The sequence below is a fragment of the Lactuca virosa genome, chromosome 4 (genome assembly GCF_052849685.1).
Source record: "Lactuca virosa cultivar CGN04683 chromosome 4, Lactuca_virosa_CGN04683_v6, whole genome shotgun sequence".
Taxonomy (NCBI): Eukaryota; Viridiplantae; Streptophyta; class Magnoliopsida; order Asterales; family Asteraceae; genus Lactuca; species Lactuca virosa.
The window spans coordinates 528,431,060-528,450,927 of NC_136429.1; positions in this window are offsets into that span (position 1 = coordinate 528,431,060).

The following is a 19,868-nucleotide window of genomic DNA, read 5'->3' on the forward strand; positions in this document are numbered from 1 at the left end:
CATCCGAGTACGCTGGGCGTAAATCGTCTTGGTTTGTGTGCCTCAAACTTGTAAAATCCGTAACTTTTGCATACGAGCTCCGTTTTTGACGTTCTTTATATGCACGCGTAGGTGAGAATGTACTCTACAACTTTCATTTAGATTCCGTCGGCTAGTTTTGACTTTATTTTTAATTATTTATTTTTAACAGGCTGGGACTGGAAAAGTCTGTTAAAAATCCATAACTTCTTCATTTGACGTCCGTTTTCGTCAGACTTTTTACCGTTGTAATACCATTGATGAGATCTTCGATTCTCGTTTAGGTCATTTTGGCAAAAAGTCGCTCGATCTCGATTTCGAGTTTTTTACCTGTCTACTGCTATGTCCGAAACTTTGAAAAATCATAACTTCCTCATATGAAGTCAGATTTGGGCGTTCTTTTTATGTATGTTTACGGTTTAATGATATCTATTACTTTCATTTACAAACTTAAGGCTAAAAAGTGTTTTATTGAAACTTCGCGTTTTTACGTTTAGTAGGGTTTTACCGATTTTTACACGAATCTTCGGTTGGTCATAACTTCTTCGTTATAACTCGGATTCGAGTGATCTGGATATCTCTGAAAACCTTGAAACGATATCTATCATTTAGACAACCCAATTGAGACTTTTCGAAAATTTTATTTTCGAAGATATTTTATTAACTTAAAACGGGTTACAAGGTTCGACTGGAATTTGTTATATTGGCTTGAAATTTCAGGTTGTCACAGCGATTGAAGAACCCAGTCAACAGCTAGCTTCTCACAGACAACGACTCCCAACATTCTTAACCTATCAATGTGTGACTTCATCTCTAAGACGTGTGCACACACTGACTTTCCTTCTTCATGTTTACTTGCTAAAAGGGCTTGAGTGAGCTTGAACTTTTCAAGCCTTTGAACTTGTGGGTTAGGGAGAACAATAGGAGGAGGTGGAGGAAGTGAAGCATGATCTCTTGTTCCTCGATCAAATCGTGGAATATCATCTTCATGTGGAAAGCTTGTTCCAAGGGATTTGGGAAGACCATAGTTAGAATCAGACATCTACAAAACAGGAGAAAATTCAAGTCAGTTGATTGAGTCCTTAATAAAACACCCAAACGAGATATTAAGGCTAGGACCCAACACAATACTTTACAACTTGGGAAAGGGATGTCGTAAACCAAATTGCAGAACATTTGAAGGTAAGTGAATGACGATTCACTAATTTTCCACCATGAAAAATGAAAAAGAGATTAAGTTTTAAATGTATTGAAAACTCAAAGATCCTTTGAGATTCATTGAACTTTTCAATGGCATGTTTAAATCTCGATATGCCCCTCGATTTGTGACTGGGATGCCGAGGATCACAAAACTGGGTGTGAATAACCATGCAAATATACATGGTGCCCCCAATGTTACAATCACCTATTCGATGTGCCGGTTAACCACACACGCTCCACCGAACTATGACAAACATCGAGTCACCCTTCGCTACCTTTGCTTAGAACCCATTTAGTGTGCCGGTTAACCACACACGCTCCACTAACGTCTTAGCAAGGGTACAAAGTGTAATTTCATGGAATTGAATCAAATTCACTTTTGCCTAAAGTAACTAAGATTTGGGAATTTTATAAAACATTTAGTTACTTTATAATTCATTATACTTTTAATGGAAAGGGTTTGTCCTATCCTCCCCGTTCGGCTAACGACCCTCCACTAGTCAAGAGTGCGGTGAGTAAGAGTGGATACCCAATGGCGGTCATTTTACAGGTTGCTTCCTTAAACACCCCTTATAGACCAGCTTCGTGAATGAGGCCTACTAACGGTAAGACTGACATTTAAGTTATACATATATAATATTAGACTTTTAATTTTATATATAGTATAAGGGTGTATTTTACACTTTTAAAATACTATGTGGTCTAATTTTACACTTTTAATTTAATTAAATGTAAACCATATTATTATGGATTTATTAATTATCTTTTAATTATATACTTAATTAATTTAATAAAACCATAAGGGTACAATTTGAACTTTTTCAAAAATTAGGGTCTTAGAATTTAACATTTTAAAATTAAGCTTTTAATTAAAATTTAAATTCCAAAACTTGAGGGCAAGTTTTGAAACATTTCAAATCATTAGAGTTTTAATCAAATTTAAAATTTTTGAAAATTAGAATCTTTTAATTTGAAATTTTAAATATTAAAACTTTGATTTAATAATTATCCCAAAATTAAACAATTAATTTGAATTATCAAATCTTGAAAGATTATCTATTAAATTAACAATTAATTTAACCTAATCCCTTAAATCCCCTAAAAATTCAAAAATTGGGATGAGATAATTCAAAATCTTTAATTACCATATTAAACAATTAAAGGGATAATTACAAGATATGGTATTACCCAAATCCCTAAAATTTAGGAATCTTATATTGGGGAGGAGGCAATTTCGAAAACCCTAGGGTTGGATAACCCTAAAATTCGAAATCTTGGAGGCTAAGGAAAGGGTTTGGGAAACCTATCAAAAATTTCGAAATCTAGGGTTTAGGAACCCTAATTTCGAAAATCAAGCCCTTAGGGTTTATTTAGTATAAACCCTAATATGTCAAAATCATACTTTTGTATAAAATCTAATTGAAAACAAAACCAAAAAGCTCTGATACCACTGATGGGATTTATACAAACAATCCTATGTGTGCATGCAACCCTAGATACGGATCTATGTTTTCACTATTAGTTATACAACATTATGAACACAAAAGAAACCTAACATGCTCCTAGGTAATTTCGAAAATCATAAAGGAGAATGGAATACATACCTCTTGTTGTTATGTTGTAATAACAACTTGTATCTTGAATCTTCTTGTCTTTGAAAGCAAGTACCACAAGTGTAGTACCTCTAATGGCTCACAAACACCAATAGCAAACGGAGAGGCAAAAGAGAGAGAGGGAGGTATGAAATTTGGCTCTAGGAACCCTAGGTATCAAGTTGCCGAATTTCTTATGCCAAGGGGTCTTTATATAGGTGTAGTAATTAGGGTTTCAGTCCTTATCCTTATCTGGTTGCTTAGCCACCAAGCAGCCCAAAGGATAACCCTAGAAACCTTATCATGGACGAATTCTAAGGCCTTATCCCCTGGAATTCGTCCACCCTATCATCTAGGGAATCCTTTGCCCTACTTTGCAACTATCACTTAATTACAGTTCAGTCCCCCTAGTTCAATTAACTTCTTTTTTATCACAAAATTAATTCTTAATTAATTCTTGATCAATGTTAATTAAACAAGTATGATTTCTCTCTTAATATATTATTTTTATAATATATTAATAAACCATAATAACCTCTTTCTCTATTATTTCTCCAGTCAAGTTGCTTTGGTGAAGGCAACCCAAAAGGACCATGCACAATCGGGTCAAGTACTTACCAAATATGGTTACAGGCTTAGACACTAATCCAACAAGTTATCCTCACTATACTAAGGGGTCTAAGGCACCAAGGCCGGCCCATTAGATATGTTATCCTAGCAGTGGTTATGTTGAGTATGAGTTAGTGTTGCATGCTAGTTCTTATGCCAGTTAGGTAGATCTTTAGGACTACCTGTGTTGTTATATGAATATCTGCATGCTCAGTAGTTATGTTATATGTTGATATGTTATGTGGGATGGGTTGAGGTGATACTGCTCCGTGCGGTAACCAACAAACCTGGGAGCATTCCAGATACGGGCTAAGGGAGACTCGTACTGTGGGCTCGATGGTAATCCAGATGTAAGCTGTGGGCCCGGAAGGCAATCCAGACTCACACTGTGGGCCTAGTGGAAATCTAGTAGGTGTAGCATTCCAGATACGAGCTGAGGGAGACTCGTACTGTGGGCTCGATGACAATCCAAACGTAAGTGGTGGGCCCGGTAGGCAATCCAGACTCACACTGTGGGTCTAGGGGTAATCCAGTCTGTAAAGCTGTGGACCCATTATATGATGTTCAGTTTGTTATGTTATGATATTGCTGATATTGTTATGTGGACTGTATGTGTATCGATATTTTGGGGATAACTCACTAAGCTTTCGGGCTTACAGTTTCAGTTTATTGTTTCAGGTGCATCAGGGGACCGTGGCAAGGCAAAGGCGTGATCGTACAGCTCCTCACTTTTTATGACTATGTTTCTGGGATACTCTGATATTAAACTATTTTGAAAACATTTTGTAATGACTAATGGGTTTTGAATTGTTTAAAAAGATTTAAATTGGCTTGAATTTTATGGGTGTTACACTCTTCGGGTACGCTGGGCATACGAAGTGGATCAGATCGGATACGTCAAGGCTTCGGACCCGAGGCACTCAAGTGATGGAGTACGGCGACGTGGCCCAACTCAGCCCATGAACAGGGGTACGCTGGGCGTACTCCGATTTATCAAACTTCAAAAATACGTAACTTCCGCATACGAGCTCCATTTTTGACGTTCTTTATATCCACGCGTAGGTGAGACTATACTCTACAACTTTCGTTTAGACTCCGTCGGCTAATTTTGACTTTATTTTTATTAAATTATTTTTAGTAGGCCGAGACAGGAAAACTCCGTTAGAACTTCATAACTCCTTCATATGACGTCCGTTTTCGTCCGTCTTTTTAACGTTGCACTACTATCGACGAGATCTTCGATTCTCGTTTAGATTGTTTCGGCCAAAAATCACTCGTTCTCAATTTCGAGATTTGGGTTACATACTGCTAAGTCGAAACTTCGAAAAATCATAACTTCCTCATACGAAGTCTGATTTAGACGTTCTTTTTATGCACGCTCTCGGTTTAACGTATTCGACGACATTCGTTTAGATCACTAAGACTAAATATCGCTCTATCGCAAATTCACTATTTACGTCACACAGTGTCGTACCGGTTCTGTCGCAACACTTCGACAGGTCATAACTTCTTCGTTATAACTCGGATTTCGGCATTCTTTATATTTTCGGAATCCTCATAACGACCACTACGACTTCCTTCATAGATATCAGGCTTATCTAATATTTTATTATTACGCTTATTTTATCATTAATTCAATTAAGTCATAATAATTAAACATAAAACACATAATACTTAAATAATACATTTCTATTACTTCAAACGAGTTACAAAGGTTAACCTAGACTATTACATCAATATTAATGCCTAGGCTTGAAACACGGGCGTTACATCGGAACATACAAAAGATACAGATTGCTAGAGGTTCACTTTCAGGTTCCAACAAAATGACTAAGTAGCCCTTTATTAATTAAACTTAAATAAAAAAAATTATATATTGATTGGACAGGAATGAGTTTTACAATTATACAATATATGTTTGTTTATTTATATGATCCTCTCTCTCTCTCTCACTCTCTCTCTCTCTCTCTCTCTGTATATATATATATATATATATATATATATATATATATATATATATATATATATATATATAAATAATACCTTATAAAACATATTTGGTCAAATGCAGAAATTTAATTCGTGCAAACCTTATTGCGATATTTACAATCACTTTATGCATTAAAAATATACTGAATGTTATCTGGTCAAGTGAAAAAGTCAAGATAGTTAACTTAAATTAAGGAGGCAGTTGTTACAAATCAATCCTCTATCACATAGGCGTTCAATTTTTTGAAAACACCCGACCCTTTTATCCCTAATCGAGTCAATATTGAATCCTGATATCTCGGTTGATATCTGCTGATTCCTTCCCTTATATGTGGCATCAATACTACAAAACATTCATCCCCAAAACGAACTATCGCTAATTTTTTATCATATATGTTCATGTGTTCTTCTTGTCCGTTAGCTTCCCAATCGTCGACGAACATCCCTAAATCAGCCACCATCATATCATATAATCGAGCCATTCCAAGACGATTTTGTGAAGAATTACATCGATACATTTTATATCTTGATTGCTTTCCACCTATTGTTGAATATGTGTTTCTGATCACATCGATACGGTGAAGATTACGATTACAAGAAACCAAAAGAAATCATGAATCGATGTTATATCGATTACGCCAATCGACGATTCATACTCTGCTTTCTCCTTCTCTTACCTCGAAAGCTCAGCCACCCTCGAGTTCAAAAAATGTGGTTCAAAGAAATCTCACCCTATAATCTTTCTCCTAATCGTTATCGGGATATATATTCTACTCCTCTACTACTTCTTTCTCAGTATTCTAAGAAACGCATGATCGTTGCTACTGTTACCCCTCCCCCCGGTAGATTTTGACTTCTTTTCATTTTTGGTCTTCATTTTAATCGACTATTGTTAAAAACAGGTTCAAACTAACAAGATAATTTTCATGTTTATTTGTTCTCTCATCTAGGAAATGGAATCCCTCTCTCTCTTTCAATAGATTTAGTTGAAATTCTCAAAATTGTGTCTCATATTTGAAGAAGAGAATGCACCATTAATTTATTCTTCTTTTATATGAGTTTTCCATCCCTGTAACTAAATTCAAATATTTTGAACCTTAACATCGGTTTCCATCTTTTTTAGTTTGTAACATCCATAAAAGTCACAAAAATTTAAAACTTTTCCAAACATCCAAAAACCACCATTTATTACAAATTGTTTTCAAAATAGTTTGTCATCAGAGTAATCCCAGGAATCATAACATAAAACGTGAGGAGGTGCACGATCAAGTCTTCGCCTTCCCGCGATTATCCAAGGTACCTAAAACAAAATCCACAACTGTATGCACAAAGCTTAGTGATTTCCCCCAAAATACCAACACACACAAAATAACACATATCACAAACAACATACTATCGGTTCAATCAACCATCGGGTTGGAATACCCCAGGCCCCTCAACCATCGGGTTGGAATGCCAACATACCATGGGTCCAATCAACCATTGGGTTCGAATACCCCAGGCCCCACAACCATCAAGTTGGAATGCCAACATATTATGAGTCCAATCATCCTCGGGATGGAATACTCTAGGCCCTCAACCATCGGGTTGGAATACCCCATCCTGTTGGCTTACGCACAAAGCAATGAAGCCTCAGCCACCAATCAAACATGTGCACATATAACAGATAACCATATAACGGTCTACAACCTGTCAAACAGATCTGACAGATCACTAAGCATAGCAACATCCTATCTACCAGGATACAGATCATGACAGCATAGCAACATCCTATCTACTAGGATACCGATCTAACAGATCATAACAGTACTCAATCATACGAAAAATCAGGATAACAATCCAAAGGGCCGGCCTTGGTGCCTTATTCCCTGTTAGTACAATGAGGAAAACTCACCTCACAAGCAGCACTGAATGATAAGGTCAAACTCCCAAAACACAGCTCCGAAGTCAACTGCCTACAACCACCATGTGATCAACTCCATTAAAAAATCCTAAAATACCTAAAATATCCTCAAGGTCAAACTTGGTCAACCATGGTCAAAGTCAAAGTCAACAGTCAAGGTCAACAGTCCATGTTGACCCAACTCGTCGAGTGCATCTTCTGACTCGTCGAGTTCCTTCATATCTCAGAAAATCATGAAAAGCATGTGACAACTCACCGAGTTACCAGAGCAACTTATCGAGTTCTTCAGCATCCAGAAAGCAGGAAAACTCGATTCAACTCGTCGAGTTGGATAAGCAACTCGTCGAGTTGTCCTAGTCTTAATACATCCAATCACTTTCTAATCGAGTCTAATGCCTCCAAACTATAGATTTGGTCCCCTAGGGTTGAGATACCATGTAAAGCTGCAAGCTTTACTTCCATGCATGGCATCAAGGGGCCAAAAGACTAAAACCAAGCTTATTAAGGGACTTAGATCATGAAGGAGGGCCAATACTTGATAAAGTTGGTGACTTTAAGTCCATGGAGGCCATGAGATGTCCAGATCTGAAACCATGGCTTCATAACATGCTCAAATCTAAGAATGGTCCCAAAAGAAGCTAATAATGGCCATAAACTTTCAAAAGAAGAGATATAGCAAAGGGGTGGTCAAGGTATCGACTTTATACCTTAAAAGGACTGCAACAATAATGGAAATCCCATATCTAAAAATGGCCATAAAATCGTCGAGTAGACCTTAAAGATACACAACCATTTAAAAATCAACACGACGAGTTGGAGACTGCCAACTCGTCGAGTTGCCCTGAAAATGAGTATATATAAGCTTTTAAATTCATACCTGAAAATTTGGATGTTACAACTCTCCCCCACTTAAACTAGGCATCATCCTCGAAGCCAACTGCAGTAACCAAATCCGGATAATGTTCCCGCATCTCAGCCTCCGGCTCCCAAGTCCACTCGGATCTCTTCCGATGCGGCCACTGTACCTTTACCAAAGGTATCTCCTTGTTGCGTAGGGCCTTTACCTTTCTTTCCAAAACAGCCACCGGCCTCTCAACATAGTTCAGGCGCTCGTCGACCTGAATATCATCCACTGACACATCCGCGTCCTCATCCAATATGCCCTTTCGCAACTGCGAAACGTGAAATATGATATGGATTTGACTGAGCTCCTCCGGGAGATCCAGTATATACGCCACCTTGCCAACCCTGACAATAATTCGAAATGGTCCAATGTATCGGGGAACCAACTTTCCCCTCTTCCTGAAGCGGATCACACCCTTCCAGGGTGAGACCTTCAGCAACACCATGTCACTGACCTGAAACTCCAACTTAGATCAGCGTTGGTCAGCGTAACTCTTCTGCCGACTCTGAGCAGTCTGCAACCGCTGCCTGATCTGCTGAATCATCTCGGTAGTCTGCAGAACCACATCCGTCTGACCCATCAGCCTATGACCAACCTCGCCCCAACAGACTGGGGTACGGCATCTCCTCCCAAACAACATCTTTAAAGGTGGAGCACCAATGCTGGAGTAAAAGCTATTGTTGTAGGAGAAGTCTGCAAAGGGTAGGTAGGAGTCCCAGCTCCCACCAAAATCTGTAACGCCCGGTTTCTGGTACACATTTATTTACAAACTATTCATTTTTATAAACTCTAATCCAAGTGCTAAACCCTAATCCATGAAACCCTAGAGTGTCTTGTGAGTTGTGCGCCATTCTTGAGTGTTTTGGTGTGTTTGTGAAGCTAGAAGAAGAAGAATGAGCTAGAAGGTTCAAGGAGAAGATAGTAGATCGAGGGATTTCCTTCCATCCTCATCATTTTTTGGTAATCAAGTCTCTAACTAGATCATTCATTCCTTAGATCTATTTACTTCCATTTTATGAGGGTTTGGGTGCAAGAACGTTGGTCATTGGGATTTGGACGTCCCAAGTGACTTATATTTCAGATATGGGATCTAGGAGGGGTTCCATGGCATAAAGGTGCAAACTTTATGACCATGGAAGCCCCATGCAAGCTTATAAGCGTTAATACAACCTTTTTTAGCCCTAAGAGGCCATGCTTGGAAAGAAAGCTAAGAACTTTACGTATCCAACTGATGTTCAAAGCCTAGATCTAGTATAGTGTGCCTTGGTTTAGGGTATTATGGCTTGTGGACCAAGATCTATGTTCTAGAGAGTTAGGGTTTGAGCTAAACACATTAAGAAGGACTAAGAGCGTGTAAAGTTGGAAACTTTACCCTTAAAAGTGTATTCCCAGTGTGTAGATGAAGTATGGAGCTTGGATCTGAAGGGTAGGAGCTTAATTTATTGAGATGACTCAATCAGACAGAGGAACTCGGCGAGTCCATAGAGGGACTCGAGGAGTTGAGTTGGTTTTTCCCGTTTTTAGCTAAAGGTAGAACTCAACGAGTCAGTGAAGGGACTCGACGAGTTGATTCGGTAAGATTGCGATTTCAGGTTCTAGGACTCAACGAGTTGATGGAGCAACTCGACGAGTTTGGTCAACCAAAAGGTTGACTTTAACCGAAGAGTGGACTTTGACCTGGGGTAAAATGGACATTTTACCCTAAGGAGAATTATCAGGTTTTGACTAAGTGTTATTATGATAATGAAAGTTGGGGAGTCGTGGGAGCAGCCATCAGAGATTCCTCACTCGATATTTCAGCAATCAGCCTTGCGAGTTAAGTTTCCTTCAGTAGGAACGGGTCTACGACACCAAGGCCGGCCCGTATACGTGATATGATAGTAGCTGAGTCGGGGCCCAAATCTCATATTAGCCAAGTGTGAGCGGGGCCCGAATCTCGTAGTACTATTTGAGTATAATTATGTGACTGCTTGATAGGAATATATATACTTGTTGTCTGTGTGATACTTGTATGCATGTTAGACAGCGGAGTATGGGCGGGGCCCGAATCTCTTAGACAACGGAGTGTGGGCAGGGCCTGAATCTCCTAGACAGAGGAGTGTGGGCGGGTCCCGAATCTCCTAGACAACAGAGTGTGGGCGGGGCCCGAATCTCCATGAGAGTGGGCGGGGCCCGTATCTCCTAGTTGCATGTTATGTGTATGGTATGTGGTAGTTTGGGGAGACTCACTAAGCTTCGTGCTTACAACTTTCAATTTTGGTTTCAGGTACTTCCAGTAGCAAGGGGAAGGGCTCGGGATGATTACAGTGCACACACCATTTGTTCAGCCTGGGATGTTTATTCTCTGATATTTTGATATACATTGATATGATGTTTGAGATATTATAACATGTGTTTTGGATAACTATGGTTTTATTAATAATTAAAAACGAAATTTTTGGTCTGTATTTTTGGGATGTTTCAAGTTGGTATCAGAGCCTTGGTTTGAGGGATTTGGGCACACTTTCGGGTGTGTCTGAACTCAAACTAAGGAATTGGTATGAAAATTTTCAAAAGAAAATCATTTTTATGAAAAGAACTTTGAGAAAAAGAAAAGAATTTTAAAAAGAGAAAATGACTTTGAAAAAGATAAAAGGATGTGGTGCATGCAATCAGTCGAGCTCAAGTAAGTACTCCCAAACCACCCATACAAGTTTATGTTATGATATGTTTATAAGAACTGCATGCTATATTAGGACTAAGGATCTAGGAAGGATGCTTTATGTGTCTATTATATGTGTATCGGCTTTATGAGAATCGCATGCTAGATTAGGACTAAGGATCTAGGAAGGATGCCTTATGTGCCTGTTACATGTATCTCAGCTTTGTGAACTGCATGATAGTACATGTTAGTGTGAATGAGATATGTTTGATTATGATTAGTTGATGCTCGAATGCTGCTTGCTTTGTGCTTTTAGGAGTTCTAGTTATCTTTTACTAACTAGTAAATGAATATGTAAAGTTACATATTGCGAGTACTAAATAATTTCAGAAAATTAGGTCTAGCTCTATTGCGCAACTCTTGTTTGAGTCCAACCGTTGTAGGGTAGGATCTCTCATTCGAGAAATTATCTAGTCTTAGTGATATGTAATAATATTCACAAGCTAGTTAGGGGGAGATAGCAGGGACTTCTTATGCAGCTGATAGCAGAGAGTGGATTGGTGATTAACCTAGGGCAAGCCTAGGATGAGTTTAGCATGAGATTAGCAGTAGTAGTAGAAGTGACTTGGTGGAGTCAAGGCAGTTCTTGAGGAAAGTAAGGATAGATGTGGAAGGTAGTATGGGTCCGTACTACTGAAAGCAGAGGATCCGTACTCGAATCTAGGAAGGCTGAGATGAATCCAGGAAACTTGTAGTGTGTTAGATCCCTCAAGATATGATGAGTATACTGATGTTTGTTATGGTGTATTTTCAGTATGGTGACGCTACGCACTAGTCCAGTTGGCACTTCAGGCACAGGTGAGGGATCAGGCTCGGGCTCTGGAGCCCGGCAGCTTGACGAGTAGACGAGGGAGTTCATCTCGTTTGAGATTACACGTACCATTCTAGACCAGACTCCTGTGATCTTTGGTTAGGTCAAGGAGGGTATTTTCGAGCTTCTGGATGAGAAGCTGAGCGCTTTCCGCACCGAGGTGGCGGCCATGATGGGGTCGCGCACACTGGCTTTCAAGGAGTTCAAGGCTTGTAGAGCTCCCGACTACCATGGGGCTCGGGACCCCATTGCGAGCACCAGATGGTTGGCGGATGTCGCTAACGCATTCCGCACCAGCAGATGTCCCGAGGGGGACAAGGTTAGACTTGCGTCCTGTCTTATGAAGGACTGGGCACGTGACTGGTGGGAGGAGGTTGGGAGAGACATTGGAGATGATGCAGTTTTGGATGCGATGACCTGGGGTGATTTTTTGACCAGGTTTAGGGCCGAGTTTGCACATGTGATTGAGGTGCAACAGTTAGCGAGGGAGTTCCAGGATTTGGAGCAGACTACAGAGACTGTGGCAGAGTTCACCGCCAAGTTTAGGGAGAGGGCCTTTCTCGTTCCGCAGTATGTGGCGGACGAGGAGACGAAGAAGGCCCGGTATCATGAGATGTTGCAGAGTGATATCTGCCAGTTTGTGAGCCGCTCCAGCTACAAGACGCTGGAGGACATGATTGCTAGGGCTCGTGAGATAGATATTGATTTAGAGATGGAGAGGAAGAGGAAGCCAGAGTCTGTGTCTAGCGTGGAGGGTTCGGGCAAAAGCCCAAGGTAGATTCTCGGGGAAAGGGCCAGCAGGGCTGAGGCCACTGCGGCAAGTGTGGCAGGGGACACAATGGGTTGTGTAGGGCAGGTAGTTCGGGCTGCTTTAAGTGCTGCCGAACTGGGCATGTGAGTAGGGATTGTACTGCTGCTTCTACCACTACTACCACCACAATATTGTTGGATTAATGTCTAAGTCCATAACTATAATTGGTAAGACTTGACCTGACCCGGCATGGTCCATTTGGGTTGCATGGCATCATGCATTTGGATAGACTATAATGAGAGAAATAACACTTAAGGTTGGTTAATATATTATAAGTTCTAATATATTAATAAGGTTATTTAATTAGTATTGATCAAGAATTAATTTGGAATTAATTAAGTGATCAAAAGGAGACTAATTAAATATATGGGTTGATTGTGTAAATCATTCATTCTTATATATGTGGGCTTGTGATCCAAGATTCCTTATGTTGGACTAAGTCCATGGGGTGACCCATGGATACTCCATGGAGGTTAAAATCCATGGAGCATAAGGAATGGGTAAAGTTATGAGTTACATGGTGTAACCCTAATAGCCACCATATAAAAGAATCCCATGGCTCTAGAAATCGTGCACTAATGTGTGAATATGAGGGCTAGACGATTTCAAGGAGTGTTCCATTTCTCTCAAGTCATTCCATGTGCATTTGGTGTTGTGTGAACCATTTGAGGTGTCACACTTGGGGCACTAGGCACTCAAGCTTCATGGAGACAATCTACATCAAACAAAGGTATGTATTCTATCCATTTGATTACCCAAGTATCAAGTATTGTATGCTAGATAGGGTAATACCTTGGAAAGTTCATAATTGCATGTATAATAGAGAAAACATAGATCCAAGGTATTTAGGGTTGCATGTACACTTAGGAGTGTTAGAATGCTCAAAACCCATCAGTGGTATCAGAGCCAAGGCTTGTTTTCTTGTTATACTTGCAAAATTAGCTGAAAAAATCGAATTTTGGAACCCCTGACAGCATATATTCGACTGTTTTGGCTAGAAATGGACTAGGAACATTACCCTTAGATGTTTTTGGACTTATAAACTTGTTTTTGATGTGGTAATGTTTATGCTAATCCAATTTCAAAGATAATTGTCAATAGATTCATGTTTTGTATTAGTTTAAAAGTTATGCTAATTACTTGGAAAAAAATTTGATGTGAATTATATTTGTTCATATGAGTTTATTAGATTAATAGAAAAGTTAATTGATTATGTGTTTTCAATCCATTTTAATTTAAGAGTTGATTCTAAAATGTGTTTTTGTAACTTGTCCTCAAGTTATATGAAAAGTCACATTTAAGTTTCATAAAACTCATAAAAAGTTGGCAATGGTTACAAAAATGAAGAGTCTTGTCCTCATTAAATGGTTTTATGACTCCATAACTTGTCCTCAAGTTATGGAGGTTCAGGAGTCACTTCATTAAATGATAAAATGTGTAACCTTAATTAGTTCCATAAGTTACAAAAATAGAGAAAAGTTACATTCTTTTATTAGTTTAAAGTCTTCCATAACTTGTCCTCAAGTTATGGAACTTGAAGAGTTTTTTTTAATTAAAACTACTTTAAACACATAAGTTATGGAATTAATTAGTTTTGAATATTTTCAAAACTTGCCCTCAAGTTTTGGAATTTGTAAAGTTTTCCCCATGAATACTTTAATTCCAAGTTAGCCCTTAAAATTTTAAAAGTTAAAATTCAACCCTTATACTTCATAGTATTATAAGTTAATAATAAATATATGTATAAGAGCAAGTCAGTCTTACCGTTAGTAGGCCTCATTCACGAAGCCGGTCTATAAGGGGGTATAAGGTTACTGCCTATAAAATGGCAGTTTAATGGGTGTCCACTCTCACCCACCGCTTCCTTGACTGGTGGAGGGTCGTTAGCCGAACGGGTAGGACAAGGACTATAATTCTCCCTCCATTAAAAGTATTAATGATAAATACTAAGTAACTAAACACTTATAAATTCTCAATCTTAGTTACTTAGGAAAATGTGAATAAGGTGCTAATCCATGAAATTACACTTTGCACTTTGTTTAAACCGTTAGTGGAGCGTGTGTGGTTAACCGGCACACTAACCTGGATTTAACAAAGTAGGCAAAGGGTAACTTAATATTTATCATAGTATCGGTGGAGCTCGTGTGGTTAACCGGCACATCGATTGAGGGGTAAATATTAAGGGTACTAAGTATATTTGCGTGGTTACTTCACACCTTGTTTTGTGATCCTCGGCATCCAAGTCACAAAACTGAAGGGCACACTCGAGATTGAAACATGCCATTGAAAAGTTCAATGAATCTCAAAAGATCTAGGAGTTTCAAATCCAATTAAAAACCTAATTACATTATTTCGTTTTTCATGGTGGAAATTGGTAAATCGTCATTTACCTACCTTCAACTATTTTATAACTCGGATTACGGCATCCCTCTTCCAGTTATAAATAGGTTGTTGGATCCTAGCCTTAATATTTCATATTGGGTGTTATATTAAGGACTTTAGATCAACTATCTTGAATATCTCCCAAAAGATGTCTAGTTCAGACATCTATGATCTTCCCAGTAAAGCTAAGATCAACTTCCTAAAACGCTATGGACATTGACAATGATGACATTTGATATCCAGTAAAGCTCTCTCTTCCAAATGGAAAGGGATCGGCCATAGTCAACTCGGTTGACCCAATGGTAAAGAGAGAGGCGAAGTCTGAGATAGTCCCATTATCAAGGGTCCATAGGTAACTATTGCCAAAGGAAGGGGCATTGGTTACGAAGCTGCCAAATTTACCTAAGGATGTTAAAGTCAATAAGTTTGGCTCTACTTCAGGTAAAGTCCATTGTCTAACTCTATTAAGTACATGCTGATTCTGATCGCGAAGATGGATTTCAATCGCATGGTTCGGTGATCAGAATTTTGGGCTATTACTTAAGAGTTATGATATTTATATTGCTTAGGAATAGATAACAACAAGGTTTTCATATGGATTGTAAGGATAAGTTTTTCCGCAAAGTTTTAAAATAAAAGAAAAAGGTTTTGATTTTATTTATTTTAAGTATCCTTACAATGGCATTTGTGAAAAGTTGTTGCTTATAAGATTCCATTGATAGCAATATTGGAAAAATGGATTTGATTCTTTCGGTTGTGGTAGTGTCTAATATTACCAAATAAGGAAAGATTCTTATCACCCAAGGTTCAATTGGACCGAAACTTGGAATCATGCAAGTTGTACAGTATGATGAATGAGAACTTTCAGCTTGGAAAATTAAGACTAATTCCTTATGTGAATAAGGAAAGGACTAAGGGATCGAGTACACATTCTTGTGCACTGGTCAAGTCCACCACAAAAGATCAAGAAGACTATTCGTCATGATTTACTTAAGTTCAGTAAATATGGTTATACTTATAAGTTTAAGTATAAGTCTGTAGCATTGGAGAAGTTTCAATGTGAGACAGAACGAATAAGAAGAATCAAAGTATGGCAGAAAGATAAAAGTTTCTCAAATCTGAAAAGATGGGAGAGTACTTTTGTATCATGTTTATGATCATCTTAATGATTAAGATACCATATCACAATTGGTCCTCTAAAGTCATCTTAGTGCATTCTAATGACTAAGAAGAGGAGTCATGAATTGTTGAAATGGTTAAATCAAAAAGATGAGTCATACTTCGTTCCAAAACAATTCTTAGAGTCATACTCCAAGATTGTAACTTGAGTGACATATCTTAAAGAGGGTTTGTTAACACTATTCAAATGTAAGAGTAAAAGGTTATCTACTCTTGTACATTTGAAATTGGTAAGTTGTGATGTTTTGGATAAAACAGAGACCAACTTAGGCCAATTGTGTAAAGTGTTAGTCTTGATAAAGAATCCGCACTATCTCTTGAATATTTGACAAGGGAGTCTTATATGTCAAGAGGACAGTGGGAGTCTTAAAGCTCTTGAAAGTTTCAAGACTTAATCAAGAATAAAACCTAAAGTCCTTCACTAGCACACGACTTGAGGTTTATAACCTATCGTGGTGAAATTTTTGTGCCTATTCAAGTTGGCTTTGCATAGGAGTTCTGAGAGTTCTCAATTGGTTGCACAACTACTTGGAAGCAATGGCAGACACCTGAGCTTCCAAATGGCAAGAATTTAAGATTGCACAAGTTTAATCCATATGAGTTTGGATTTGTCACTAACCTTGTCTTGTGATTATGGTTTTGACAAATTCACATGGATAAGAACACATACACTATTAAATCTAAGTGTCATAAGGTTTCTCTCCGATTCATGAAAATGATGGTGAGGAAACACTTTCACTAAGTAGATTTTAGCTAGATAGCAATTGTGATATTTGCATTCTCAAAGTCGTTAGTGGAGCGTGTGTGGTTTACCGGCACACTAACATGGACTTGTGAGAAGTGGCAAAGGTCTAAACAATTGAGACTATGATTACGGCATCCCTTTTCATAGTTCTAAAATTGTTTAGACACACATGTGAGCTATCTAAGAGAGGTGTATGATTTTGATAAAGTTTTATCAAAACAATCTAGTATCAGAAATCTGAACTTTGGTAAGAAAGTCAGCTGATTTCTGAGTACATGTCAAAGCTAGTGGGAGCATAAGTGTTATGCTAATAATCATCATGTTAGTGGGAGCATGATAATTATGACAAAGGTTTCAAGTTAGCAATGTTAATTATAGAAAACAAAAATTTCAATTCGTGAGGTTGCAGGGGTTGAAAAAGTTGTTTTGCTATAATTAAGGGAGAGGAAATTATACTTCATTTCAATTCTAAAAGCTTAGATTGAGATTTTAATCGTATTTAATCAAGGATATATATATGAATTTCATGTTGGAATGGCTCAACATAAGGAAATTCTATATATGGGTCCATTATTTGCGTTCTAAAATTCGATTATGATTACGGCATCCCTTTTCATAATCTGAATTTTGAGAACTTGGCAAATTGAAATGGAGATATTATAGCAAAAGACTGGTTTAGTCTTTATGTGAGACATCATGAATCGTGTCCCATATGCTTCGGATATAGGATCGATTACATGTGCTATATTCATCCTTTCTAAAATTTTCCAAATGCCTGGGGCATTATGAAGGGAAAAGGTCTAGAATTGGATATGACTAAAATGATTAAGCAATTGTCGAGGACAATCTAAGGTTTACCAAAGATTGGTTGCTCAAGGACAGTTGGAAGTATAATGTTAATTCTGGAAGGACCATATTGACATAATTTGTAAGGAGGCAACTCTTGTTCAGAAGTGATAGTCAAAATGGAATATGGAAATGTTTCAAAGTTAGAAATTATTCAACCTGTGTAAGATTAGAAAACTTAATGCAAGAAGCATGTCCAAAGCAATGTACTTTGAATATGAGACTTAGTTTCCATGGAGTTGATCTCCATTGGAATACCTTATAATGACTGTTGACAAGTCTTTGTGACTTTGTACATATTCATTACAGGAGGGTCAGTGCATATAAGTTTAAAATCTAAACATATTTCGATAAATGATAGGAATTTGAAATTCTCACATGTTTCGATAAGGATTTGGGAGTGTGAAATTAGAATCATTGAAATTATGTTCAATTGGTTTATTTCACAAAGTAAGGATCATAGACAAACATAGAGTGCATACTTGGTGTATGGAAAAGCTATTGTTTAAGAAAAACATAGTGTACATGCTTGGAGCATGGGACAACTAGTGTTTTTAATTCAAGTATAAAGTTGATAAAACCGAAACAATGAATAATGAGTAATCAGTATGGTGATAAATAAAAGTGTTTATTTATATTCATAGGGTTTGATACCATATTTGATTAATTTATTCTTGTGTTTCACTTTGCATGTTTTGACTTCCAGAATAACTAAGTCGCTCTTCCTGAATGATTAAGTTATTCAAACCATCCACAGTCGGTCATATGTTGGAAGTAGATATGAATCAAGACTGTCATGGGTTGGTTTGTAGAGGTCCAAGTTGGTGGACAAAGTGGTGCTACAACACTCATGAGTGCTCATAAGTTCTGAGTATTGGATTCAACCCGCGCTCATTTGAATCACTTCATGGATTTTATCACGAGTGATCATGAGACGATAATATCTTATATTCTTCAAACCTAGAGATATGAGTTGTTACTATGAGTTGGTTATACATTGATTGCACGAAAACGCATTGGTAACTCGATGTTATAAAACGTGCCTTTGTGTATGATTCAACAAGTAGTAGAACAAGCCATATGAGTCGAAGTTTATCCATTCCTTTTACCTTCGGGATAAAAGCGATATCTGTGGGCCCCTCGATGATACATGTGAGTGCTTGGCCAAGCCATGACTGATTTGATTTGTTCAATCAGTCAGTCATCATGAATCGGAAATCGGGAAACAACAAATGGACAGAGAGAATGATTGATAATCCATGTCTCAGTCCATATGATATCTAGAATGGAGGAATATATGATCCCTTATCTAATGGACAAGTCATTGACAAAGGTCAGAGTTCATCGACAAGGTCAGAGTTCGACAGAAGCTTTTGAAAGCTACGATTGCTGATCGGTTCCTGAAGTCATACGCAATAATAGTTTTAGACTTATCCAAGTGGGAGACTGTTGGATTAATGTCTAAGTCCATAACTATAATTGGTAAGACTTGACCCGACCCGGCATGGTCCATTTGGGTTGCATGGCATCATGCATTTGGATAGACTATAATGAGAGAATAACACTTAAGGTTGGTTAATATATTATAAGTTCTAATATATTAATAAGGTTATTTAATTAGTATTGATCATGAATTAATTTGGAATTAATTAAGTGATCAAAAGGACACTAATTAAATATATGGGTTGATTGTGTAAATCATTCATTCTTATATATGTGGGCTTGTGATCCAAGATTCCTTATGTTGGACTAAGTCCATGGGGTGACCCATGGATACTCCATGGAGGTTAAAATCCATGGAGCATAAGGAATGGGTAAAGTTATGAGTTACATGGTGTAACCCTAATAGCCACCATATAAAAGAATCCCATGGCTCAATAAATCGGGCACTAATGTGTGAGTGTGAGGGCTAGACGATTTCAAGGAGTGTTCAAGTTTCTCTCAAGTTATTCCAAGTGTATTTGGTGTTGTGTGAACCATTTGAGGTGTCACACTTGGGGCACTAGGCACTCAAGCTTCATGAAGACATTCTACATCAAAGAGGTATGTATTCTATCTTGTTATATTTATTATTTTGTATGCTACATTAGGATAATACCTTGGATGTTCATAATTGTATGTATAATAGAGAAAACATAGATCCAAAGTATTTAGGGTTGCATGTACACTTAGGAGTGT